At 53.1% G+C, this 26942-nt stretch overlaps 1 protein-coding gene across 14 annotated transcripts in view; it reads left to right on the top strand.

Moving 5' to 3' along the window:
* Positions 1 to 26942, top strand: part of MRPS18A (mitochondrial ribosomal protein S18A) — a 564209-nt gene that overhangs the window by 165009 nt on the left and 372258 nt on the right. Inside the window, exon 1 of one of the 14 annotated variants that reach the window (XM_050787003.1) lies at positions 2315 to 2318. The exons of 11 other annotated variants lie outside the window; for them this stretch is intronic. The gene's annotated coding sequence lies outside the window, so the exon portion shown is untranslated. Of the gene's footprint in view, positions 1 to 2314; positions 2319 to 3229; positions 3234 to 4200; positions 4205 to 26942 lie in introns of those variants that run through there. 2 more of the 14 variants (XM_050787020.1, XM_050787002.1) reach the window with 2 other exon arrangements.

Genomic DNA, 26942 nt, shown 5'->3' with positions numbered 1-26942 from the left:
GGAACTTTAGGAAGAGCATCCCTGGGCATTAACTCATCTAACTGCGTATGATGGCATTGATGTCACCCCTGAGCCTTCTCTTGCACAGGCAGAACAAGCCCAATTTTTTTCCCCTTACCCTTGGGCCTGTGTTTGCCCTCTCCATGGCCTCTGTGGCCCTGCCTGGCCTCTTGCCAGCTTCTTGTGACCAAATGTGGACCTGGCCTGGCCAAGGAGGAGAGCTTGGGGGTCAGGGCCTGACCTGACAGCTGTCCCTCCAGGGGTCCCAGGCAGTGGGACCAATATTTAAGCCTTGGCTGCCCCCACCCCGCCAGGTCTCCCTACTACCCCCATTCCATCTTATACCGTCAGGATCCTGATGTGCGTTTATGGTGTGGTGATCCCAAGGCATTACCTGGTCCTTTAGGTCCCCAAAGCGCTGGAGATATTGTTCTGGAGTGAGGAGTCCAGGTTTCTTTCCCTAACTCATGCCACAGACCAATCAAGTGGCAGCTCCTTGTTCCTCACACCCCAGGGCAGGATTTCAACAGCAGCAATAATGAGCACTGACTGCTTACTGAGCACTTGCCTTGTGCCGGACACTATGATGAGCACATTACAGTAGCCCTTTCGCCGAATACTCACAAGAGCCAGGTGAGATGGGGTCCACGGTTATCCTTACTTTATAGGAATCCCAGGCACAGAGGAGGGTTTTGTCTGGGCCGACAATGGATTTAATGCTACACTGATTTTCTGTTTAGTTTTGGTTTGGTTTTTGAATCACTTCACGTTTGCCCTGAGTGAGGCAATAAGGCCCATTCCCAAAGCACAGATGGGAAAACTGAGAATCAGACTTGGGCACTGAGTCAGGTAGGCTGTCCTGTTCTGCTATCCCCACACCCCTAGCCTGGTTCTCTGTCACCTGGAGTGTTTTTCCAGGGTATTTCCTCCTTCTAGGTATTTCTCCTCATCTCATGCATTTACCTGGGCTCTTCCTCCGTTCCATCCATCCATCCATCCATCCATCCATCCATCCATCCATCCTCGAGCCAAGTCCTCTCAACAGCGTTCCTCCTGGCCTCACAGGGCAAGTAGGAGGAAGTTCTCCTGGATGGGGACATCATATCCCTGGTAACTGTTCTCTTCTAGACACCTCATCCATCTTACTCTGCCCAGCCACACATGAGTCGAGATTATTTCACCAGAGGAGAAGCTTGTATCAGTTAAATTTTGGTTTACACAAGAAAAATAGTGAATTTTTTGTTCGTGTAAAATATTTCCGGGATGTGGTCATGTGGTTAGAGACCCAAGCTCCTTCTATCTTTCTGATCTGCTAGGTGTGGTTTCCATTTCCAGGGTCACCTCTTTGCCCAAGATGGCTGCTGGAGCCCCAGCCAGCAGGAAGGAAGAAGAAAGCCTGAAGAAGGACATGCCCTTTCCCTTCAAGGAAACTTCGGAGAAGTCACACACTTATATTCCATTGGCCAGAATTCAGTCATCTAGCCACACCTAGCTGCAAGGGAAGCTGGGTAGTATAGTCTTTATTCCATGGGGGTCTGGCTAAAAGTTGGGGAATAAACAAAGAATGGATATTAGGAGACAGGATCTGCCACAAAGCTTCTTTGTTCCCTTTAGATTGTAATTGCCAGAGGGTAGGTAGGGCCTTCCCAACTCCCTGCCTCAAGCAATCCTGGTTCTCTCCCTTCTCCGAGGTCTCAGTTCTTCCCTGATACTCAGTAGTTACTGCCTGGAGCTGCTAAAGGCAGCAGCACAATGCCACATCCGGCTGCTGTTGGCTGTTGTCCAATATCTGCAGATCCAGGCCAGTGCACTCACTTATCTCACGACAGCTCAACAGGCAGCTAGTCTTAGTCCCATTTTATAGTTGAGAAACTGAGGCCTAAAGAGGTTAAGTAACCTGCCCAAGAGCATGCAGCTGGGCTCTGAGCCCGGTTCCTGTGTGTTTCTTTTTCTTGTTGAGCCTTCCCTGTAGGGGTGGATGTCCTGGGCCTTCTCAGGGTCTGACAAGAGAAACTGGAATGGTCTGAGCCCTAGGAGGGGCCTGTCTGGGAGGAGAGGGCAGGCAGGGGTGTGACCTCGGTCCTCAGGTGTCTCCTCAGCACTTACTCAGTGCCATGGTCAGCAAACGCGTCTGAACAGAGTCTACTGACGGGCTTGGGGATTTCTGCTGGCGCCAGCAACTGGCCACTGCAGCCACATCCTCAGACGCCACTTTCCCCAGAATAAGTGTCCTAGACCCAGCAGTGAGGAAGGACAGGGATAGGGCAGCTTTTGTCACTTCCCTTTCTTTCTTCCAGCCCACCCCAGGGAGGCGGGGGGGAAGGGGACTTCTTACTCTGCTTTCAGCTGGGGGAGGCAGCAGCAGGGGACTCAGCACCTACCCGAGGTGGGCTGCTTGGTGGGGAAGGTGGGGAGAATGTGACCAGTGCTGAGGGGAAGAGGCCAGACACTGGGCTTCTCTGGAACATCAGGGCCATGTGGGCCATGCCCCTGCCTCCGGGCAGGACTGTCCGTGCTTGCTGCCGAACACGCATGTGAGGTCATTGCTCTGGTCTCAGGGGTTGGGGGAGGTGCTCTGAGCGTAAGCACGGTCACCGCCTCTACTTGTGGTTAGTAATGTTTCTGTAATATCTACTCCACGATCTCGGGCCAAGAGGAAAGGCTCAGGAGTTGTGAGTCACAGCTGGCTGTCGACAGTGGGGCAGGTCATGCGCAGCTTGAATGGGGGTGTGCTGGGGATGGCCCTGAGACCCAGACGTAACCTCTGTCCTCAGGAGTTCCTGCCAGAAACAGATGATGAACTGGAAGAACAGATGTGAGGCTGAAAGTCCCCAGTCCCTGTCCTCCTCCACCAGGAAGTCTTCCTTGATGAACTGCCTTGGGATTGCTCTGGGCTTGACCTTGAATTCCTAGCTGTGGCAAGATGGGCTTCTTTTTACTGTGCTATCCTGCCAAGTCTGAGCACTGAGCACCTACAGGTTGTGTGCTAGGGGCAAGGGCATGAATCGGAATGTGGTGCTTTCATTCAAAGCATTCCTTCATTCATCAGATATGCCAGGTGCTCAAGATACACGGGTGAAGCCATGGACTCAGCTGCTCTTGTAGAGCCTGGAAAAGGAGAGTCTGAAAGCAAATAGTCACACCAAAAAGAATTATAAACTGTAATGTGTGCTGAGAGGGAAAATTACATGGGGCTTTGGGAGAATATCCTAGGGACTTAGTTTAGATGGGGGTGTGGCCTGATATTTAAGCTGGGTTCCTGCCTTCCTCTCACAAAGTCCCAGCCTAGCTGGGGACACATACACACACACACACACACACACACACACACACACACACACACACGGAAATGTCTGGGAAAAGATGATGTTTCACTGACAGTTTACTATATCTTCTTGGTCCGTCCTAATTCTCCTGAACTGGAAGCTCCCTGCATGCCTGGATCATATGTCATGTTTGCATGACCAAGGTCCTGCCACCAGGCCTCTGGTACAGGTGGTGCCTAGGAAATGTGAGTTCTTTGCATGCCGTTAGGAATTATCTGTCCACCACCAAATTAGCTGCTCTAGGAGTGCCAGGGTGGGGGATTGGGGCTGTGTGGTCGTCCAGGAAGGCTCTGAGGATGAGGAGGGCAGTGACTTGAGTCTGAAAGGACTGAGATCAGGATGAAAGGGATGACAGGAGAGTGTTAGTCCTGTTTGGAGACAATGAGGAGAATGGGAGGTTGATGTTCTGGAAGGAAGTGGCTACGTCTCTGCCCTCAGACTGGCAGATCCCAGACAGCAGGAAGTGTCTTCTCCTTCAGACTGTGAGCTCCCTCAACTCTATGGGACCTGGCTTCTTGTAGACTGGGGTATTATTTGGGCGTGGGTGGACGTGGGAGTTGATAGTGGGTCTTTTATCCCACCCCCAGCAGCCCTTGGGCCTCTGGGGAGAAGTCTGTGGACTGGCCCAGAGCCAAGGAACTCCTCCCTCCCCCTCCTCCCTAACATCTCCAGGGAGCAGGGTCCAGAGCCTCAGAGCTTCCAGTCACCTGAATATGATTAGTGGGAGGCCTCTCCCTCTGGGATCGAGCCCTTGGTTGTGGCCTGAGGTCCCCAGCATGGCCCAGCCTGGAATTCATCTCCCAGCCCCAGTGCACTTCTCCCTTTTCTGCAGCTCTGGTTGGGCCCAGGCAAGGCAGGAACTAGGGATGGTCTGGGGGCTTCCTGGGGCTGTGCCACTCCTGTTAGGCAGTGATTCCCCTGAAAGCCCCTCCCGTGCTGCCTGTGAAGGCTCTGCAGGGAGACGGCTCACCAACACGGTGGCAGGCTGCCCACCAATGGGGGCTGTGCCAAGTGTGATGTGATGTGTGCCGATCCCTTTCCACTCCTCACTGAGGACCAAGCGTCTGCTGCCCCCGCAGCACAGAGCGCCTGGGGCGGCTGTCCAATCACATCCATGGGGGTTTGGGGGAGATGTAGGAGTGGACAGAGGGTCCTCCTTGTGCTGCAAGCAGCAAGACCAGTCTGAAAGAACCTCCCCCACCCCCAGAACTGGTCTTCCGCCCCCAGTTGATGGAGCCCCTGGGTACTGTCCAGGGTATCAGTCCCTCTGCATTTCACTTGCACCCCTCAATGGATGGAGGAGGTAGGCCCCTTTGACCCCCTTGCTCCTCTCACCCCCTGTGCTTTGGAAAACATACTGGAGATGTTTCCTTGCCCTCCTTTGTCCCACTCTGCCTGTTGGGGCCCAAGCACCAGGAGGATGCAGGGGGCACAGAAGTGGTGTTGCATCCATCCCCTCGGAGGTAAGCATGCAGATTGACTGGGTTCCATCTCCTTTATCCTTCTTCAGGGTCCAGTTGTCTGCAATAGGGGCTGTGTTAGGTCGAAGGAGGTCCAAGGCCAGAAGCAGCTATTTTATTCAGGGGTAGCCCCTTGGATCCCACCCAGAGACTCCACTTCTCTAGCTCTAGGGAGGGTCTTAGGACCCTGCATTGAAAAAAAGCCCCCCAGTGTTTGTGACATTAATGGCCTAGGAGCACACCCTGCTACTGAGGAAAGATCACAGATTCTGAGGGTTGGGAGTCTTGAGCTCCAACCCGAGCTTCTCTGTTTGCTCTCTGGGTGGCTTTGGACACTCATCTCAAGGCTTCAGCTTTCTTATCTATGTAATGGGAGAGTGATACCTACCTTGAAGACTAAATGGGGGAAGTGCAGATAAAACATCAGTATCAGGCCTGGCACACAGCAGGTGCCCAATAATTACTGTCCTCAGAATGCAGCTGGCTCGGCCGGGCGTCATGATCACACCTGTAATCCCAGCACTTTGGGAGGCCGAGGCAGGCAGATCACGAGGTCAGGAGATTGAGACCATCGTGGCTAACATGGTGAAACCCCATCTCTACTAAAAAATACAAAAAATTATCCAGGCATGGTGGTGGCGCCTGTAGTCCCAGCTACTCGGGAGGCTGAGGCAGGAGAATGGTGTGAACCCAGGAGGCGGAGCTTGCAGTGAGCCAAGATCCACTGCACTCCAGCCTGGGCAACAGAGTGAGACTCCATCTCAAAAAAAAAAAAAAAAAAAAAAAAAAAAAAAAAAGAATGCATCTGGCTCATTCACTTTCTGGGCAGGGTTGGGTTGGACCCCTTGTCTCTCCCATCACTTGGGGATCCTGGTGGGGTGAAGGAGGTGTTTCAGAGGTTGGGAATGATGGTTACGCAAGGAGAAGCTTCCAAGAGACTCTGCTGTTGCTGGTGGTAGGGAGGGGTGAGCATCTCCCACATTTCACCAACACAGGGACTCTTGCCTTAAGAATAATAACCTAAATGGAACACAAAGAACTATGTGCCAGGTGCTGCTCTGAGTTCATTAACGACTGCAATTCTCTAGGGGAATTGTTATCCCATTTCACAGGTAGGGAAACTGAGGCACAGAGGGATTGAGGCAGTAGCCTAGCATCACATAGCTAGTGATTGGCAAAACCAGGGCTTGAACCCAGATAGCCTGGCTCTTAACCACTGCCTCTCTTTAGCATGGGGCCCCCTGGAGAGAGGGATGGCTGTGCCTTCCCTTCATGTCCCTCTGTGGGGTTCTGGGGCTGGGCTGTCTGAGTCAGGCTCTGGTACTCTGGCGGGAAGAGGCAGGCCCCAGATTTGCCTCTAGGGCATTCTTTGACTCCAGCAGCTCCTGCCCACTCTTCCCTGGGCTTCTCTGCCTTCTCCGCAGTTGCTGCCTTCACCCGGCCCCACACTCCCACCCCAGTCAATGTTCACTTTCTCCAGCTGTGAGCATCTGGACCCCCCAGGAGTTGTCACTGGGCTCTGCTTTGGGCTCAGAGCCCAGTGATCAGGGAGAGGTTGGACTCCAGCCTGATCCCCCTCCCAAGACCAGTGGCCTTGTCCACTACTCCCTCAGTCCTTGGGGCATGTGGGCACCAGGGCACCTGCCCCCTCGAGCTGCTGTTTATGACCTGATGTATCACTCATTGTCCCCACCCTCAGCCTTAATGAGGACCAGAGCCCGCTAAGACATCCCAATTAACCACACCATCTGTTTTCCTTTAGCAGAAACAGTGTGGCCAGTGAGCAAGAACCCAGAGTAGGGATGTTGTGGGGTGGGTTCAGGGCTTGTTTTCTTCCCTGAAAAATGACTTACCACCCACCCTGACCTCTGCAGTGCCCAGGAGATGGCTGCCTTCCCTCAAGGGGGAGCCTGGGAGCCCCTCAAAGGGTGCAATTTTCTGTCCCACCCAGCAGCTAGCTTCTGCAGCAGGCCAGATTTGGGTTCAGTGGTGACTCAGATGGGATGCAGGGTGCCCCATTGCGTGCAGGCTTCCTGGAGATTTGGGAGGCCAAATGTCAGTGTCAACAAAGGTATCTGAGTACGGGAATAGGCAGGAGGCAAGGATGGGAAAAGGGAAGCCAGTGGTTAGTGAGGTCACTCCCAAACTTCTGAGTATCCTCTCACTGATCCACAGGCTTATCAAGTGCTTACTGAGTGCCCAGCACTGATTGGGCACCAGAGACGAGTGAGCAAGACCACAGAGGGAGGGCCTGTGGGGAGCCTGAGAGGTCAGGAATGTTCCTGGAGGGGGTTGCACTTACTTTAGTTCAAGGAATCAGTCCCTATCAGCTCCAGCTCTTTCCTGAGGTCAGCTCCCAAGGTCAGAACCCCGGTGGGAGTGAGAGTTAATGTGAACCTGGAGCACAGGATAGGGGACTGTAAGAGCTGGAGAGGGCTTACACTGGGGAAAAGGAATCAGGAAGCTTTGGAAATAGTTGATAAAATGTGCCAGTGAACAAATGCTGAGTTGGGGAAATTGGTGGGTGGTGTCAGGAACCCTTGGGGTGGCATGAGGGCTCGGAGCTGTCTGGGGCGTGCATGGCTAGATGAACCCCCATCCGCAAGCAGGAAGCACCTTTGTTCATTTCTCCCTCAAATATGTAAGCGATCACACAGCATGCACATTGTCAATATCCGCTTCTGCACCCATGGCAGGGATCACTAGCCAATCCTAGCACTTTCTCCTTCCGAGTCCAGAAGTAGCCTCACACTTTTTCTCATGTACTGGTCCAGGTCGTCACTACTAACTGATCAGAGTTGAGAGATGAAATGAGAATCTATTTACCTTCCTTGGCTGGATTTCAGACATGCATAAGATCTAAAGAAACTCCCAGAAGAGAACTCATTCAAAGGGAAGACAGAGTCAGGTGGACAGTCTTATGACAAGGGCCGTTTTAAGCCAGGCTGATGATTTGCTCTAGTCCAGCTCCCTGGTAGACTCATGTCTGGGTCTGAAAGAGAGTAGGTCACAGGAAGCCCACCATCCCAGGCTCCACTTCCTCTGTCCAAACCTACAGATCAGCTCCATTCCCTGGCACTTGAACTCTGCTGCAAGCCCCTAGCATGCCTGGCCAGGTAGCCCCGGCACGCTTGCTCAGCCCACACACTGCTGTTTAACCTTCCACAGGCATTGGGTTCTCCCTGTCTTCCCCCCAGGAAGACCGTGAGTGCCCGCTGTGGGGCCAGGGGAGGATGGGGCCGGATGAGCCCCTGCCTCCCCGGTATGTGCACACATGCACAGTCAGGCCTTATTCAAGGAGCTTGGACCCTGGGCCCAGTCTCAGTCTGCTACCAAGAGCTGTGTGGCAGTATATAGGACTAGGATATAAAGCATCGTGTGTCCATCAGGATTCTGTTGCAGAGAACAGAATCTGCTCTGACTGGTTTCAGTGAAAGGGATTTATCACAGAGTATGAAATGGCTACACAACTACTGGCAGGGCCGAAGACAGGCTTGAGGTGGAGCTTTCAGGAACAGCTCTCAAAGTCACACTGCAGAACTGGGCCACCAAGGGAGCTGCTGCCTCTTTGGCAACCATGAGGTCACCAGCCCCAGAACCACACTGCAGTGTGATCAGGAGGCTGCCACTGCTGCCAGCTCCACACTGCACCTGCTGGGGTCCAGGCTAGGAGACAGACACACTGTGTCTCTCCTCTTGACCCCCTCTGCCAGTACTGCAGTAAAACAACAACAACAACAACAACAACAACACACACCCCTTATTATTCCCAGAAAGCAGCTGGCACTGCAGAAGCACAGCCTTCCAAATCTCATGCATGTGCATCTGATTGGCTAAACCCAAATTATATCCCGATCCTAACGGCAGGGAAGGAGACTGGGAAACGTAGTTTTTTGGCTTTTCCTGTCTCTGCAGGCCAGGAAGGCACACAGCAGCGGGTGGAATGATGTTGAAAGTCGGTCCCCCATACTGACAACACACTGTCTTTTAACCTTCTGAAAGATGCCGGGCACAGCAGCTGTGTTTTGGATGTTCTCAGAGAGGAACAGAAAGGGAGTAAGAGGCCTTCTCCGCTTTTTACCACACACCACTATACAGCTTTGAGGCACCTCGAAGGCTCAGGCACATCAGTGGTGCCATTTGTGTGTGGTCCTTGGGGAGTGTGATACCAGGTCATTGGAGCAGGTCACTGTACTAGGCAGAGAACCTCCTAGGCCTGTCCAGGAATAGTTGGTGGGACTTTGTCAGCAGCTGGGACCAGCAAATATTGGTTACTAGGGTCTGAGTGGTTTTATCTAACTCCTGGCTGGATCCATCTTTGGAAACGCTATCATGAGTGCGTCCTATGGGCCAGGCACTGCTCTGGGTGTTGGGGCACAGAAAAGGATGAAATAGAGGCCTGGCTGCTCTTTGTAGCTCCCTGTCTAACAAGGAAGAGGTGTGGGCCTCTGCAGCCAAGGGTGCGAAAAGGTGAACAGGGAACTTTCCAGGATGGAAGACATTTGAGCTGGGTCCCGAAAGGTCCGAGGCTGCTTAGAGGAGGTCTGTGTGAGAGACAAGGTGAAGATGAGAAATGCACCACAATCTCAGTGAGCCGGGCAAGGAGGGATCTAGGGGGTGGGGGTGGGGAAGGGACAGTGTTTGGGAAACCAAAGCTGGGATTTCTGAAGATCCAAGATTCAGTCTCCCCATCCAGACCGGGCTGGATGCTCCTGTTCTGGGCACCTACATCTGGCCGGTCATGCAGTTTGTCCCAGGCTGTCTGCAGGCCGTGGGATGGGGTTTGCTGCCTTGGCTCACACAGACTGCTGGGAATGACTCATGGCTGAGGAGGGGCTTGGGAGAGCCACGAACTGCTGCCCAGGCTGGAGGCTATGGGGAGGCCTCTCCCTAGGGCTGGTAGCAGCAAAAGAAACTAGCCCATGTGGGAAGGGCAGCCCATGTCACCCCGCCCTGGGCCTCCAGGCTACAGGGCCAGGTGGCCAGAGGGAGTCTCTGGCACCCCAGCCCCCACTGTCCCCTCCCATCCCAGGTCCCAACATCCCCTCCCACTCCAGGCCCCACTGTCTCCTCCTACCCCAGTCCCAGAATCCCCCTCCTACCCCAGTCCCAGCATCCCCCTCCTACCCCAGGCCCCACCATCTCCTCCTACCCCAGGTCCCAGGGTCCCCTCCTACCTCAGGCCCCTCCCTTGTACTCTGCTTCCTCCCCAAGGCAGGGCTGCCCATTCCCTCCCTGCATCCCACTCTATCCTAATGCCAGCCCTCCTTGGCTCAGGCAACTGGGAATACCCGTGGTGGGTCATTACAGAACACCACTGCCTGAGGGTCAGAATGGAGGCGGCCTAGCTGTCAGCTGGAACCCATCAGAGGCCAATCTAAGCCCTGGCAGCAGTCAGGACAGGAAGGGCTGGCTGATGAGAAAGGTGTTCCTGAGAACTGCAGTTTCCAAGCCCTCTTTTAACCCTTCCCACTCTGACATGAGGGTGTGTCCTAACATTTTCCAATGGTGACAGGTGGCTGCAGGTCTCTGGTTCATCAACCCAGGTTGGTGAGGTGAGGTTGATTTCATGGAGAAACCACGCCCCTGACTCAGGGAGCCCCTAATCAGAGAGAGGAAAAACAGCTTCCTGTTTGCAGGAAGACCCTAGTCATAGGGAAGATGCAGCTCAGACCTAGGCTGAGGGGAGACACAGCCCTGACTCAGGGAGCCCCAGTCTGAGGGGAGACACAGCCCTGACTCAGGGAGCCCCAGTCTGAGGGGAGACACAGCCCTGACTCAGGGAGCCCCAGTCTGAGGGGAGACACAGCCCTGACTCAGGGAGCCCAGTCTGAGGGGAGACACAGCCCTGACTCAGGGAACCCCAGTCTGAGGGGAGACAGAGCCCTGACTCAGGGAACCCCAGTCTGAGGGGAGACAGAGCCCTGACTCAGGGAGCCCCAGTCTGAGGGGAGACAGAGCCCTGACTCAGGGAGCCCCAGTCTGAGGGGAGACAGAGCCCTGACTCAGGGAACCCCAGTCTGAGGGGAGACAGAGCCCTGACTCAGGGAACCCCAGTCTGAGGGGAGACAGAGCCCTGACTCAGGGAACCCCAGTCTGAGGGGAGACAGAGCCCTGACTCAGGGAACCCCAGTCTGAGGGGAGACAGAGCCCTGACTCAGGGAACCCCAGTCTGAGGGGAGACAGAGCCCTGACTTAGGGAACTGCAGTCTGAGGGGAGACACAGCCCTGACTCAGGGAGCCCAGTCTGAGGGGAGACAGAGCCCCATCCTCAGGGAGCCCCAGTCTGAGGGGAGACAGAGCCCTGACTCAGGGAACCCCAATCTGAGGGGAGACACAGCCCTGACTCAGGGAACCCCAATCTGAGGGGAGACAGAGCCCTGACTCAGGGAACCCCAGTCTGAGGGAGACACAGCCCTGACTCAGGGAACCCAGTCTGAGAGGAGATACTGCCCCATCCTCAGGGAGCCCCAGTCTGAGGGAGACACAGCCCCGTCCTCAGGGAGCCCCAGTCTGAGGGAGATGCAGCCCCGTCCTCAGGGAGCCCCAGTCTGAGGGGAGACACAGCTCTGTCCCCAGGGATCCCCCTCAGAGAGGGAGATACAGCCCTGCTTACAAGTAGCACAGGGTCAGAGATGTGGGAGGTTTTGTCTGATTATTAAACTGATAAATCAATATCATGGCATTACTTTTGAATTTCCATGTGCACTTGTGGGGAACCAGCAGCTTGAACACACATTCCTTGCTCTTAAGCTCCAGGAATCATGTGGCTGCAGATGGAGAGAGCTCTTCTTAGGGGATGGTTTTGTCCTGGTTGCCCTCTTGGGGTCAGCTGCCTGCTTTTCTGAGACCCCTCCCCACCTCACAAACCACTCAGCAAGTGGGTAATTTTCAACAGCTTGTTCTAACTCCTTCTTTGGTATCCCCATAACTTATATAACTCCCAGCTTTCAATTAACAATTAAACTTGGTGAGCAAGAACACAAAAGGAAACATGTCTATGTGCAACTGGCCCTTCTTCAACTGTGTGGTTTAGATGTCTCTGATTTATTTTCCACAATTAGTGGCTGGCCTTCTCCCAACCTCTCTCCCTGTTCTCTTTGAAGGAGCTGCTGCTGGCTGGGCACAGCAGCCTAGCAAAGCTGTCTGAGGGCACCCTTTTCTCTGGGACTAAGATTACCGAAGAGCTCAGGCCTCTTGGTTCCTGGGCTACACAGGGCTGATTATCAAGCTCTCCATGGGGGAGGAGGGGGCCCATGCCCACCTACAGGGTGAGGAGGAAAGGCCCAGAAATGCTGGCACCTTTGCAAGCCTTTTCTGTGCTCTTCATCTTCAAGCAAGTCATTCTAACTCCAGTACCTCAACTTCCTCATCTGTTAAATGGGAGTGAACAATTCTCCCCTCAGAAACGTGGTTCCTAGAGCCCCTTGCACTCAGACTTTGAGAGTTATTCCTGCTTCCCTCCCCACCCTGCTCAGCGCTTTCCTGACACCCTGTCATGACCACAGAGGGTGAGTTAATCACTGACCTTGTCCAGTAGCCAACTTGGTCACCAAGTGTGCTACCAGATAGCCTCATGCTGCTAGCCAAAAGGTTGCTGCCCCATCTCTTCCAGCCTTAGCCTGGCACTCTGATGCATGACGACATTTATGGATATGCAGGTGAGCAGAGCCATTTGGTCACATTTCCTGGGACCCCTCTGAGCCAACCACTGGGCCTTGCCCTTAAGAGACTCCCAGGACAGTGAGATGACTGCACAGGGGGCTTGAGAAATGAGTGCTGAAGCCAACGAATATTTACTGAGCACCTGCTCCAAGCCAGGCCCTGGGCTGGGCAGGTGACAGCAAAACGGAATAAACAGACATGGTGCAGTTTCTCATGATAGAGGCACATACGGGTTCCAAAGTCAGCTGATCAGGTTCAAGCCCTGGTCTGATGCTCCTTTGGGCAAGGTAGTTAGCCTTTCTACACCTTGATTTTTCTCTCTGGAAAATGGGGATGCTAATAGTACACAACCATGGGGTTGTAGTAAGGATTAAATGAGTCAGTGTTCCGAGTGCAGGGCGTGGTCATTGCAACTTTCATTTTGTGATCACCAACTCTGTGCCAGAAAGTGTCATGGCATTTGATGTAAACCACATCCCTTATGGAGAAGGAGAGAGCACTTCTGGCTGAGCTGAGAGAGAGGCTTCATGGAAGAGCTGGTACCACAGTTTGGTCTTGAAAGATGGAGTTCAATTCCACAGGTGGTAATGGGGGAGGGCGTTCCAGGAGGGGGAACAGCATGGACAAAGGCATCGAGGCAGGAATACAAAAAATGTGCTGGGGGAACTCCAAAAGGACCAGTGAGACTAAAAGGCAAGGGAGATAAAACGGGAAAGTAGGCTTAGGCCAGATGAACATCTAGACCACAGAATGTGGCCTTTATCCTGTAGGCGAAGGGGAGCCATGATGGTTGCTGAGCGAGGGGATCTTGAAGGGATATGAAACTGCTGTATTTAAATGAGGCAGCAGAGTTAGTTTCCTTAGATGATAATAACAACAAGAATGATAATCAGAAACATTTCATTTCGTAGATTCTAAAGTTCGCTGAGTGTTTTCATGGCCACAACCTCATCTGATCATTATGGCAACCCTGTGGGGTGGGTTGAGCAGGGATTATTGCACCCACTTTACAGAGAGGAGGATGGGGCATATCCGAGGTTACCCAGCAGGTTGATGGCAAAGTCAGAAGCTAACATGGGTCTCCTGGCCAGCATCAGCATGGATGGCCCAGTGTGAGTGAGGGGCATGGGTCCCCATCTCACGGCTGCCCAGGGGAAATGGACCACCTTCTCAAGCCCCATCCTTAAGCTTGAAAATGTGTCTGTGTGTGGAGGGATGTCTGTGCAGGGAGCCTTCCAGTCATGCCAGCGCCAAATCTTCTGTACTTCTGGCCCATTGCCAGGGGCCAGCATGCACTAGGCCAGCACACATCTAACCTCTGCTGATTGGTACCGAGAACATTGGTGATTTGAGCAGGGGGTTGGCTGAGCCACTGCCAAGAGGCTGGTGAACTGCTGCAGGGGTTTGGGGAAGACGTACACATAGCCCTATCCTTTTAGTGAGTCCTTCACCTCTGTAGAAGCCTCTCCCAGCTGAGCAGCAGCCAAGGCAGATGGAGGGAAGCCTCCCGTTCACCTTCTCTTCTGCTGGGACTGTTCCCTGACCCCCCTGGGTTCCTGCCCCAGGACTGGGAGTCTGGCTTCTGATGGCCCAATCTTAGCTCTTTCCTCTCCTTGGATTCTGCCTGCTGGCTGATACGCTTCCACACTGGGGCCTTCCTCCTCAGATGTTCATTTCCAGGTCCTGGTCCCCAGCAGGGCCTGGGGTGAGAAAGGAAACAGTAGAACCCCTGCTCCCCAAGCCTGCTCCACCCCAAGTTCTCAGCAGAGCCAGGCTGGCCTATCTTTCTAGAGGACCCAGCACAGGGCCTGCCTCAAAGTGCAGCCCAGGTAGCACCTGCTGGTTCTGTCTGCCAGGGCCCCGGCCTTCATGGGAGGCCAAGAGCCTTAGGGGAGCTGACAGTGAACCCAAAAAAGTACATTGTGTTATAAGCCAAAGAGTGGCCCCAGTGAAAGGCTTTGCAGGAGTTTGGAGCAGGTGAGGTTGTGGAAGCAGTCAGGGACTTCCTGGGGTGGTATCCTGGATTAGAGCTGAGCCTTCCTTGAAGGTGGTAGGGCTTGGTTAGGGGAGGGGGTCTATACAGGAGATTCTTTCCAGAGGGTGGGGAGCCAGCCTTACTGTGCCATGTGAAGCAGTAGGTTGAGGGGCATGAGCAGAGGGGTGCGGGCATGCTTGCCTCAGGCCAGCCCTGGAAGGTGTGCAAAATGGCCCTAGGTAGTGATGGGCTGTTGACTGATTGATCGATTCATTCATTCAAGTGTATCCAGCACCTCCTCTGTGCCAGGTGCTGTGCTTGGGGCTAGGAGCTTAATGATGAGTAAGACAGATGTATCCCTTCCCTCCTGAGCTCCTGGTTGAGATGGGAAGGGTGAGGAGCAAACAAACAGTTTCAACACACTGTGATCAGTGCCAGGACAGAAGAGATGCAATGTCCCCGAGAGCAGAGAGGAGGCTTCAGCTTGAGACCCGGGGGTGGATGTAGGAAGACTTTCCAGGAGAGGTGGAGCTGAGACCTTCAGGATGATGAGTGAGCTGGGAGTGGGGATGAGCATCCCAGAACTGGGAGGGGGGTGGCATTCCTTTCAATGGGTGAGGATCATGACATGGAGCAGCGGGGAAGAGGAGGCGAGGTGCATTGGCAGATCTTGCGTGTTGTGCTGCATTAAGGAATTATCCGGAGGGCACTGGGAAACCTTTGAAAGGTTTTAAGCAAGGGCTGGATGGGATCCGATTTGTGTTTTGGAAAAAATCTCTTTGGCTCAGGTAGAGAACAGGTTGGAGGGCACCTGAGCTGTCCAGGCTCAGTTCCAAGACAGGGAAGAGCCCCTCCCAGATGCAAGCCCTGTGAGGACAGCATGGTGATCCTCTTGCTGTTACCCTACCAAGTCCTGTAAAGGGTGTTGCCCAAGTCCCCTTAAGGGAGGCCACCCGGGTCCGGATGATGGCTGGTCTTCTTGCCCATAGGGTCCCTTCCTTTGGCTGGGACATAGCCACTGTGAGGGTGGCTCAGCTCTCTGGCACCAACAGGGAGTAGTGGGGCTCCCCCTGCCAGGACTGCATGTTGAGGGGCGGGTGGAGAACATTTTGGAGAGGGCAGGAGAAAGCCAGTTCTCAAAGAGGGAGATGGTTCAGATCAATCTACTAATGCCTGCCCCTCCTGCCCCCACCACGTGCACACAGGCAATTCATTTGGCCTTTAAGACTAAAATGCCAGTAGTTCCCATTGCTTTGGGTGGGGGATGTGGGGAGGGAGACAGTCTGCCCTGCACTAAACTCAGCCCGTGGAGGAGGGCAGATGGGATACCTGGGATGTGGTAGAAATGAATGTCATGGGCTGGGCGTGGTGGCTCATACCTGTAATCCCAGCACTTTGGGAGGCCGAGGCAGGTGGATCACCTGAGGTCGGGAGTTCAAGACCAGCCTGGCCAACATGGCAAAACCATGTCTCTACAAAAATACAAAAATTAGCCGAGCATGATGGCAGGTCCCTGTAATCCCAGCTACTCAGGAGGCTGAGGTGGGAGAATCGCTTGAACCTGGGAGGCGGAGGTTGCAGTGAGCCGAGATCTCACCATTGCGCTCCAGCCTAGGTGACAGAGCAAGACTCGATCTTAAAAAAAAAAAGAAAAGAAAAAAATGAATGTCATAGTTGAAGGGACAGGTTGTGGGGGCTGGACTTCCAGGGCTTCCTGGCCTGGGAAGGAAGCAGGGGACATTGTGGAACCTGGAGTTTTGGGGTCAAATTCTGGCACCTGAGCTTCTCCAAAAGCCACCTGTGTGGGCTGGGGGTGAAATGCCAGGGTTATGGGGAAGGTTCCCCACTCCCTCCCTGCAAGAGGAGAGGAATGGGAGGGCAGGGGAGGGCTGTTTGGCCAGGACCCCAGTTCAGCCAGCTCTGGGAACCCTGCCCAAGGTGCCTGAGACCATGCTGGGCTGGAGGCTGGCCTGGCCAGAGGCGGGCCTGCGAGGGGGCAGGAGCAGTACCCACTTCATTCACAGTCCTGGCCCCTGCACAGTGGCCTGCAGCACCACCCCCTACTCTTGGGCTCCCTGCCCAGTCCTAGGCTTCTGCCTACCCCTTGGCAGCTACCAGCCATGCCATTCTCCCAGAAGGACTCTTTCCTAGGCTGGTCCTACCCCCTCTGAGGGATAAGTGTGTTTCTGAGAGTATGTGTGTCTGAGTGTGCCTCAGGATGTGAGTGTATATACATGTGTGGGTGTGTGAGGGGGTGAATGTATGTGTGTAGGAGTGTTGGAGTGTGTCTGCGTGTATGTGTGTGTGTCCATAAGTATCTAAGTGTCTCCATGTATGAGTGTGTAGATAAGTGCATGTGCGTGTGTCGAGGTGTGAGACTGTGTATATAAATGTATGAGTGGATATGGGTGTGTATGAGTGTGTGTGTGTGTGACAATATGTATATGAATGTGTGTGCATGAGACTGTATTTGAATGTGTGTGTGTAAGTGTGTGGGGGGTGTGAGATGTATGTGACCGTGTCTATGAATATGTATATGAATGTTTTTGTGTTTTGTGTGTGTGGATGTATGAGAATGTGTATATGAACGTGTGAGTGTGTGGGTGTGTAAAATTGTATATGAATGTGTATGAATGTGTCTGTGAATGTAAGTGTGTATATATGAATGTAGGTTGGTGTATATGACTGTGGGTGTGTGAAGATGTATGTGAATGTGTGTGTGTACGAGTGGGTGTGTGGGAATGTGTATATGAATGTGTGTGAGTGTGTGTGTGAAGATGTATATGAATGTGTGTATGAGTGTATGTGTGAAGATGTATATGAATGTGAGTGTGTATGAGTGTGTGTGTGAAGATGTATATGAATGTGAGTGTGTATGAGTGTGTGTGTGAAGATGTATATGAATGTGAGTGTGTATGAGTGTGTATGTGAAGATGTATATGAATGTGAGTGTGTGGGTGTGTGTGAAGATGTATATGGATGTGTGTGAGAGTGTGTGTGTGAAGATGTATATGAATGTGAGTGTGTATGAGTGTGTGTGTGTGAAGATGTATATGAATGTGAGTGTGTATGAGTGTGTGTGAGAAGATGTATATGAATGTGAGTGTGTATGAGTGTGTGTGTGAAGATGTATATGAATGTGAGTGTGTGGGTGTGTGTGAAGATGTATATGGATGTGTGTGAGAGTGTGTGTGTGAAGATGTATATGAATGTGTGTTTGTATGTGCGTGGGTGTGTGTGAAGATGTATATGGATGTGTGTGAATGTATATAAGTGTGGGTGTGTGTAAATGTGTATATGGATATGTTTGTGTGTGTGTATGTGTGTGGGTATGTGTGAAGGTATATATGGATGTGTGTGAATGTGTATATGAATATATGTGTGTGTGTATGTGAGCATGGGTGTGTGTGAAGATGAATATGACTGTTTGTGTGTAAGTGTGTATGAGGCGTGCCCACTCTGCTCCTCCCCTTTCCTCCCGCTCCCCAGCCATTCTGACTGCGCAGTGGGTGCTCTGACCTTTCATTTGGACCGAGGACCACATGACCGGCATTTCTCAGGACAGTCCTCATTCAAACAGTTCCCTCCCCCTTCCCCGACCAATGCCGTTTATTTTTCCAACCCACACAGCCTCATATTCAGGGTGGAAAATGCAGTCGCCCATCTCTGGGATCCTCCTCTTCCCTTTGAGCTCGGGAAGGGTTTTCTCCACCTGACCAGCCAGAGGGGGACTGGAGGCCTGGAGGGGCTGTTGCAGGTTCCAGGAGAAATGGAGCCTACTTCTGGGGCTCTAGTAGGGAGCTGGGAGCTTGGGGGGCGGGGTTGTGGGGACAGGCTTCTCTGTTCCCAGACACAGGCCTGGCCTGGATTTTTCTGGAGGGGACAGTGGGAGGGAGCCCTGGCTCAGAGGGAGAACTGGGATTTGGTTATTAAACCAAGTTGCAAGTTCAGTCTGCTTTCCAGCCAACTTTTCTTCCTCCCTCACTTTCTCCTCCAGATAATAGAAATACCCTGGAGGGGTTCCTTTTCTCCCTGGCAAGCTGAGGGAGGCAGGGGGCGGGGGGCCCTGCCATTGGCCACGCCCTGGGCCTGGGCCAACTCCCCACCCTCACAACAAGGGGTGCAATTACATCAGCTGCTCTCTCAGGCTCTGGCCATTGCTGGGGGAGGTCCTTGCCTTACTCCCTGAAAGAGTAAGCTCATACTGAAGGAGGGCTGTCACCCCGATGCTGGCCTCCTGACATTCGACTTTCTCTGAACCCTTCCAGGCTTTGAAATCATGGCAGCAGCAAGACTCAACTGGGGCAGCATGATGTCTGGGTTTGAATCCCGGTTCGGCCATTTTCCAGCTGTGTGATGTGGGGCAAGTCAGGTAGCCTCCCTGGGCCTCAGTTTCCCTATCTGCAACTGGGGATGACAATAGTGCTATCTTCCTAGGTTTGTTCTGGGGAATCACTGAATTAATATTTGTTAGGTATTTGTGCTTTACCTTGCACTATGTAAGTGTTGGTTAAATAAACACATCATTTCCCTAACGATGGCCAGCTAAGGAATAGGTGGATGGGGTGGGTCACTAACCCACTAACCCCTGGCTTCATGCCTCAGCACTTACTCATTCCCTGGCACTGAACTCTTATCATAGACCCAGGAAGTCTCTGACGTTTTGCTCACTTTCTCAGGGTTTAAATTCCACCCCTACTGTTTACCCTCTGCGGCACTTTGTCTCCTGAGGCAGGGATGTCACAGCAGAACACAGAGGTCAGCTCAGGAGAAAGTCTCCCATCCGGACTTGTCTCTCCTCCACTTCTGCCACAGCAGCCACCCCCAGGGTGGCCTGAAGGGGGAAGAGGTGCCCCAGGTGGCAGGTGTCTTCCCAGTGCCTTAGGTCTTCGCTGTTCTGGAGAGAGGAAGTGGCAGCTTTGCCTGCTGGGCTAGGGACTGAGGTTTTGGTTTGAGCACGGAAAAGATTCATTCACAGAAACTCACCTGCCTTCCTGAGGCAACGATCCTGATCCACTAACCAGCTGCTCTTGCTGGGCCTGGGGGAGTACAGGGGGCTTTGCTCACCTTGAAGGGCTGGTGGAAGGATTCCTTCCCAGCGTCTCCCTTTTCCCCAGGCTCGGATCCCACCAGGACTGCAACCCTTAGCCCTGTCTGGTCTCCCCTGCCGCCCTTGAGGCCACCCTGGAGACTCAGGCATCCATTCACCCCAGGTGGGTCCCACACCGCCTTAGCTGCTTCTTCCTGGCCCCATGGCCTTGTGGTTGCTCTCACTGTGGGTCTGGAAACTGAGGTAGCCTTGTCGCTGGGGCCTAGGGCCTGGATTCTCGACGCCCAGAATCCTCCAGCTCTATTCTGCTCTCAAATATGGAGCAAGCACCCACTCTGTGCTCTCCTGTGCCTGGCTCTGATGGAAAGGGCCAGTTGGCCCTGGTCACCAGGGAGCCTCTTGACCAGAGTGCAGTACTCAAAGAAAAGCCAAAGGGCCATGAGATGCCTTCCTCCCCTTCCCTCCCTTCCCCTGCCCTCCCCTCCTCTCTGCTCCCCTCTCCTCCCCTCCCTCCCAGAAATATTTATTGGGCCCTGCCTTTGTAGCAGGTGTGGACTGGGCCCTGACCATAGAAGAAGACTTCCTTGCCATGAAGTTCAGAGGGAACCTGGTTGCAGGCCCCAGGCAAGGCTTTCCTTTCTTTGAGTTCTACAGCTCTGCTCACTGAGAGGTTCCAAGCTAGAGGCTGAGTCTCCACCATCAGATGGTGGGCTCCCTGAGGGTAGGGCATGTGCTTTCTGCCGCTCACAGAATCTTCTGCATCCATTGATTCACTGGTTCATTCATTTACAGCACTCAGGGATGCCTCTGTGGGCCAGGCATTGTGCCGGGCCTTTGTGAGCTGATCTGTTTCAGCAGGTGCCATCTAAACTGGTTTCTGATGGATGAGAAGAAGCTAGTTCCGGGAAGAGGGTTCCAGGCAGACAGAACAACTCGTGCAAAGCCAGGAGCCTGAGAGCTATCGGGGTAGGCTGAGGCAGGAAGGGGCTTTGAAGATACAGTGACTCACAGGAAAGCAGGGGCCTGTCTGGGGAGCTGAGGAGAAAGAAGTCCTTGAGAATGGTTGAAGATTTTACTTCTGTGGCAGGAGAGAAAACCCAGGAGAGTGTCAAGTATCATTGCCCAAAGGAAGACAGGAATTCAGCATTCTGCGGAATCCCTGACTCATCGCTGGGGGTGGAGGGAGGTGGGAGAAGATTAGGCTGCCTGTGCTTCATTTCCAGCCTTCCAGGAGGATGTCAGCTCCCTCCTCGCAGATTCCTTCCTCCTCTGCCCTCTCAACCTCCCTGCCCTTGCAGGGAATGAATCCCAGGGTTCTAGCTGTCATCAAGTTCTCCCTGTTGTCTAATCCTAGTCTCTCCTGCTGCATTCTTGCGTGTCCTTGGAGATTAACCACAATTTGGGGCCTGCAGCCTCTTTTCCCAGAGGTCCTGGCAAAGGCACTCCCTAGCCTTTACCTGTACCCACTACTGTCCTGGGCCATGGAGGCTGGGTCCAGGGCATGGGGGTGGTTCCCAGGAGACAGTTTGATCCTCAAGCCCGAGGCCAAGCCTCCATCTTGATATCCAGGATTGCTTGAGGTCTTAAATCCCACTGGAGAGGTGTAGAGAAGCCAGGAGAAGCCTAGGCTCTCTGTTCCTGTCTCTTTCTTACCATGACTCTTATTTATCTTTTCCCTATCTCTCTCTCCATCTCTTTCTCTCTTCTACTCTCTCTCCACAGATCCCACCCCACCCCAACCCCCACCCCTGACATCTTTTTCTGGTTCGGTCTTCCCCTCCCCTCTTCTTGCTCTCCTTTTCTTTCTGTCCCTTGCCCTCCCTCCCTCTAGGACTCAGTCTCCATTCCCAGCCCTAGCCCTTTTTCTTTCTGATGGCCCCTGGCAGTGCTCGGGAATGAGAATGAGGAGGTGGACTTGTGGAGCTGCAGGTGGCCTGGCAAGTGGCATTGTGCAAGACAGCTCTCTTCCTTGTTAGGGTCGGAGGGGATTTGGAGGGCCGGCCCTAGTCAGCAGCCTGGCTTTCATTCCAGGCTTGTTGGAGGAATTCATAATAAGGGGCCTGGCACTGAAGCCCTGGGTGGCTTTAATTTTCTAGAAGAGAGGCAATACAGTTGCTTCCCTAAGGGGGAAACCCCATGTACCCAGCTGAGGGAAAGGTGAAAAGCATGGAGTAGTTAGGCTTTAAGCCTCCCCTGCAGAGCATCCACCTCCAGACTGTTGGTGGGACTGAAGGCGATATTTTGTCATGGAGAGGGGACTTGTTGAGAGGCAAGAAACAAAGGAGGAAGGAGACCAGACCCTTCTCTGGCCAGTTAGTATCTTACCTGGGTACCTGAGCTAGACTGGGTATGCCTGGCCGCTTTATGGGCATCTGAAGGAGTCAGGAGATGAAAACCTCCGAGTATGCCGAGGAAATGAGCTCCTAGAGAAGAGACTAGGACAATGGAAACAGTCAGTGGTCCTGGGGTGGCATGATAGGCCTGGAAAGCCGGGAGGAGTGTTTCCTCCAAAAAGCAGGCAATGCCTTTTGGGGAGACAATGAAGCTATGTTGGCTGTATTCTGGGGGCTCCTGGGAGTGAGTGGCGGAGATGCTGTCCCTGGAGGTCAATAGGCCTGGGGCTCAAGTAAAGTTTGCTTACACCAGGGATGGACAGATGTCAGAGGGCCCTGCAGTCTACACAGCTGTGTGGAGCACCATGCAGAAGCCAAGGGTCTGCTCCCCAGTCCTTGAAGCCTGGACCTGGGAACTCAGGACTTCCTCCCTCTTGAAGTGGTGGGTGAGCCCTGAATATCTTACCTGAATGTGACACAGGGCAGGGGGAGGGAACTGTGAGAAGAGGAGAGAGTTTAGGAACTTTCTTGGTGGCAGGCCCAAAGTGGGTGACCAAGGGTGCTGGGGGCTTGTAGGGCTGAGGGCAGAGCACCCCACTGCCCACCACCAGAGCTCCAGGAACCCCCGGGACAGTGTCCTGCTCTTCCTCTGAGGTCCTTTCCCTCACTGCCTCTGTCTCTCTGTGTCTGTTGTCTACTTCCCCTTTCTTTGTCCCTTTCTTCTTTCTTGTCCTGTTCTCTGGCCCTAACTCTCCCGTCAGGCCCTCCTGTCTTTCTTTGTGTCTGTTGCTCTCTGCCCCCGACATCATGGCTTCTTCATACTGTCTCGTACAAGGAGAACCCCCTCTCTCCATAAACCCACTGGACACTGCATGACCCCTGCCTGCCTCTGTGTGTGTGGCAGGGGGGTGCATGCACTGAGCACAGGGCGTGGCGGGGTGCGTGTGCCCCAGGCGGGAGTGAAGGGTGTGGATGAGTGTGGAGGAGCTACTGGTTGAGCCTAGGTGGGGTAGGCTGTGAAGGGTCTGGTTGAAGATGGAGGGAGGGCTGAGGTGAGGGCTTCTGTTGCCCTGGGTGGACCATAGGGTCAGGCTTTCTCAGCAGAGGCAGCCCTAGCTCTGCCCCTGGGATCCAGCTTATTCAAGGAAAATTTCAAGGGCCAGCCCCACCATGGCCAGCACACACAAAACACATTGTTCCACTCCCCAAGCCCTTGCCCCTGTCCCTGCCAGTTCCTGGAGGCAAACTGGCAGCCTCAATCCTGAGGCCAGGGCTGCTCACCTGGCTCGGTGGGAGTTCCTCGCCTGATGACTCGTCACCGTCTTGAGCAGGGCCAGGAGCATGCCAGGCTTGCTGACCCTCAGAAATGGCACCCAGTGGCCCTTTCTGCCAGCTGTCCCCTCTGCACACCTTTCCCCATTCCAGGAGCTGGCCCAGCTGTTCTGCCCTGCGTTCCCATCCCAGCTTTTTCTTTCTCATGAGTCTTTGCAGAGATCAGGTCTCCCATGTGGGAAGATTGCTCTCCCTTTACTCCATAGGTCAGTCATCAGTTCCTGTCTGCAACTCACCTCCTCTTGGAGGCCTTCTTTAGTTACCTGCTCTCCATCTCAGATAGCCCATTCCTCCTTTCTCTGCCAGACTGCTGGACCCACAGCAGACACTCTACATGATATCCAAGTTTCCTGGCTGAGTGCCATCCCAGGGAGCCGCCTGGGGCAAGAGGGAGTACTGACCAACACCCCCTGGTGCTATTATCCCCATTGAACAGATGAGGAAACTGAGGCTCTGAGAGGTCAACTGATTTGCCTGAGGTCACACAGCAAAATCTCGAAGCTGACACTGTCGAAATGATGTGGGGATGGCAGGGGCTTCCAGGGCAGTGGGAAACAAACCACCCAAGGGGGTCAGTATGTCCCAGCTCCAGGGCATGTTAGGATGGAAAGTCCAGATGTTGGTACCAGAGTTTGGAATGGGGGCAGGAGGACAGATGAAATGACCTCTCGAGGGCTTGCCTGGGTTTAGCATACTCTCTGCCCTTTCTGTGAAGACCCCCTAGCACCACTTTCAGAGGGCTCCCCACTTTGCCTCCCCTGAGGGCAAACACTTAATAGCTCCCAGGCCCTGCCCAGTTCTCCCCAGACTTACCTCTTGTTCCCCTCCTCAGGATAGGCTCCATGATGCCTGGGGAAACCTGGTTCAGGGCAACTCCCTTCTTCCTGCTCCAGTGGACCCCTTACCCTGCTCCCCTCCTTGGATCACTTAGACTAGGATACACCCAGAATTTCTACCACGGCCCTCCTCTGACTTTGCAGTGTCAGAAGAACCTGGACTCAGACTTCCCACCCCTGGTGACCATCCATAGGGCCCATTCCTCCATCTCCCTCCTTTTCCCACCCTGTCTCTGCTCCTCTTTCTCTCTTGCCTTTGATGTACCTACTACGTGCAGAACTGTGCTTGTGTCAGACCCATGTCCTGAATCTATGCTAAGCAGGTCCGTTGATGGCCACCCAAACAAGAACATGAAATAGGGTAAAGGGGTCCAGGCAGTGCATTGTGAGAGCTCCAGGGCAACAGCGAGTGCAGGCAAGTGCCATCTCAGAAGTTTTCCTGGAGAGATAGCATTGAACTGAGCCTTGGAGGATTCTGATAGGCAGGGAAGGGGGCATTTGTGGAAGGCAGGCCTGCAGGCTGCTCCCCAGTGTGGACAGGCCGGAGGAGTTTTCCCTCTTGGACTGTGAACTGCTGGGCAGGGCCTATATCCTCCAACACAGTGCTTTTCAAGCTACCTGAAAGAAAGACTAGTTTTTTTTTTTTAAAAAAATCCCAATCTGTCAGCCAGGTGCAGTGGCTCACGCCTGTAATCCCAGCATTTTGGGAGGCTGAGTCAGGCAGATCACTTCAGGCCAGGAGTTCAAGACCAGCCTGGCCAATGTCGTGAAACCCCACCTTTACTGAAAAATACAAAAATTATCTGGATGTTATGGCACACACCTGTAATCCCAGCTATTCGGGACACTGAGACACGGGAATTGCTTGAACACAGGAGGCGGAGGTTGCAGTGAGCTGAGATTGTGCCACTGCACTCCAGACTGGGCGACAGAGTGAGACTCTGTCTCAAAGAAAATTCCAATTTGTCATAAACTGATAATATTGTATAATGCAAAGGAATGATTAGAAAAATAAAATAAGCCAAAGTACAATTTGTTTTTCTTTTTTTTTTTTTAGGCAGAGTTTCGCTTTGTTGCCCAGGCTGTAGTGCAGTGGCACAATCTGCACTCACTGCAACCTCTGCCTCCCGAGTTCAAGCAATTCTTGTGCCTGAGCCTCCTAAGTAGCTGAGATTACAGGCACCTGAGACCATGCGTGGCTGATGTTTTGTATTTTAGTAGAGACAAGGTTTCACCATGTTGGCCAGACTGGTCTCTAACTCCTGAGCTCAGGCAATCTGCCCGCCTCAGCCTCCCAAAGTGCCAGGATTTCAGGCTTGAGCCACTGCGACCGGCCCAAACTCCAATTTTGTATTGTGGGATTCAAGAGAAAAAAATGCTATAAAGAGTCTGAATGCCTGTGCTTGGTCTCTGCACGGACCTTGTCCCTGGCTGGTCACAACCCTAACAGTAGGTTGTGACCAGCATTTGAAAAACATGAAGTAGAATAGAATAGAAAACAGAGTGCTTTGCGTGTTGTAGGGGGGAGTGTAGTTTTGCAAAACGTTCATTTCAAGTTTCTGCACACCCATGTGTGTTGGCACTGCGTTCAGGGTGAAATGCATTACCGTGGGTGATAGATGGGTGCCCTCCCATGGTGCTGTAGGGGCTGAATTTCCTCTCTGGCTCTGCTGTCCCCATCCCAGCTCCATTGCCCTCTATCTAGAGTCTGTTTCTTCATCTCCTCCTCTGCCCATCTCTGTCCCTCTCCTGGTTCTATAGCAATGGTCCTGCTCAGTAAACCTTGGCCCTTCCACTTTCCTGATTCTTTTTTCTAGGCAGTCTTCCTCCTCCCTTGCCTTTGACAGAAGCTCTCTTCCTCCTGGGTCCTATGTAATCAGGCCCCAACCACTATGCTTAGCCCAGGGCAGCTTGAGACACAGAAGAGGGGGTCCCTGCCCTTGAGAAGGGAGTGGCAGTGCTGGGGAGTCAGAGCTGTACTGGGGAGTCAGGGAATGGAATGTATAATGCAAGGAAATATGTGATAGGAACTGAACCAGGAGCCTGGCCAAAGGCCCCTCCTTCCAAGCAGGTGAGGAGAAGACCTGGTGCTCAATGGAGGTCCACAGTTGGCAGACCACATGACGCCATCCAGGGCTCCCACTTGGCTGGTGCCTCCTCTTTTGGGGTTCTGCTGATACCCAGCTCACACTCTATGGACATACTAACATCAGTTTAATCAATTCCCTATAAATAAACCTCTGGGTTGCTTCCACTGTTTTTGGAATCATGAATAAACAATGCTGTAATGAACATCTCTGTATCTCTCCCTCACCACACCTGAGCTACTGATTCCCAGAGGTACCCTCACTCCAGCTCTTGTTTCTTACATCTTTATACACACACACAATCCAAATTCCTCCTGCTTGTCTCAGCACCCAGCTGGCCTGGTCTCGTGTCATGAGAATAAACACGAGCCGGAGGTTTGGAAATGTCATCTTCTTCCTCAGGCCATGCACCCTCCTTGCTCACAACTACTCATTTGGTTTCTTCATCCATACTTGCCAAATATCTAGCTGTATCATCAGGGCCCTTTGACTGCAAGTAATGGAAACCCTGATTCAAAATGGTTTTGACAATACAGGAAGTTTTCATTTCCTAAAAAACGTCCCGATCCAGGAAGGGTGCCTGAGTGGACCGATCACATAACCAAGGATCCAGGTTCCGTCTGTTTTTCTGCCCTGCTATCCTCAGCGTGTTGATTTGCTCCTCAGGTGCTATAGCGCCCTTCATGGTTATAAGGTGGCTGCTGAAGGTCCAGACATCGCATCCGGACATAATATGCCTGGAGGCTGAAGAGGGGCCATATCTTTCTAAAGGTCTATTTTTGAAATAAGGAGAACTTTTCCCTGGAGTGCCCCTAGCAGTCTTACTCTTGAGTTCTCATCAGTCGACATTAGGCCACATACCCATTCCTTTAGAGAGA

Source organism: Macaca thibetana, chromosome 4, assembly GCF_024542745.1.
Source record: "Macaca thibetana thibetana isolate TM-01 chromosome 4, ASM2454274v1, whole genome shotgun sequence".
Classification (NCBI taxonomy): domain Eukaryota; kingdom Metazoa; phylum Chordata; class Mammalia; order Primates; family Cercopithecidae; genus Macaca; species Macaca thibetana.
Note: the sequence above shows the minus strand (reverse complement) of the source record. Positions and strands in the feature narration are given on the sequence as shown.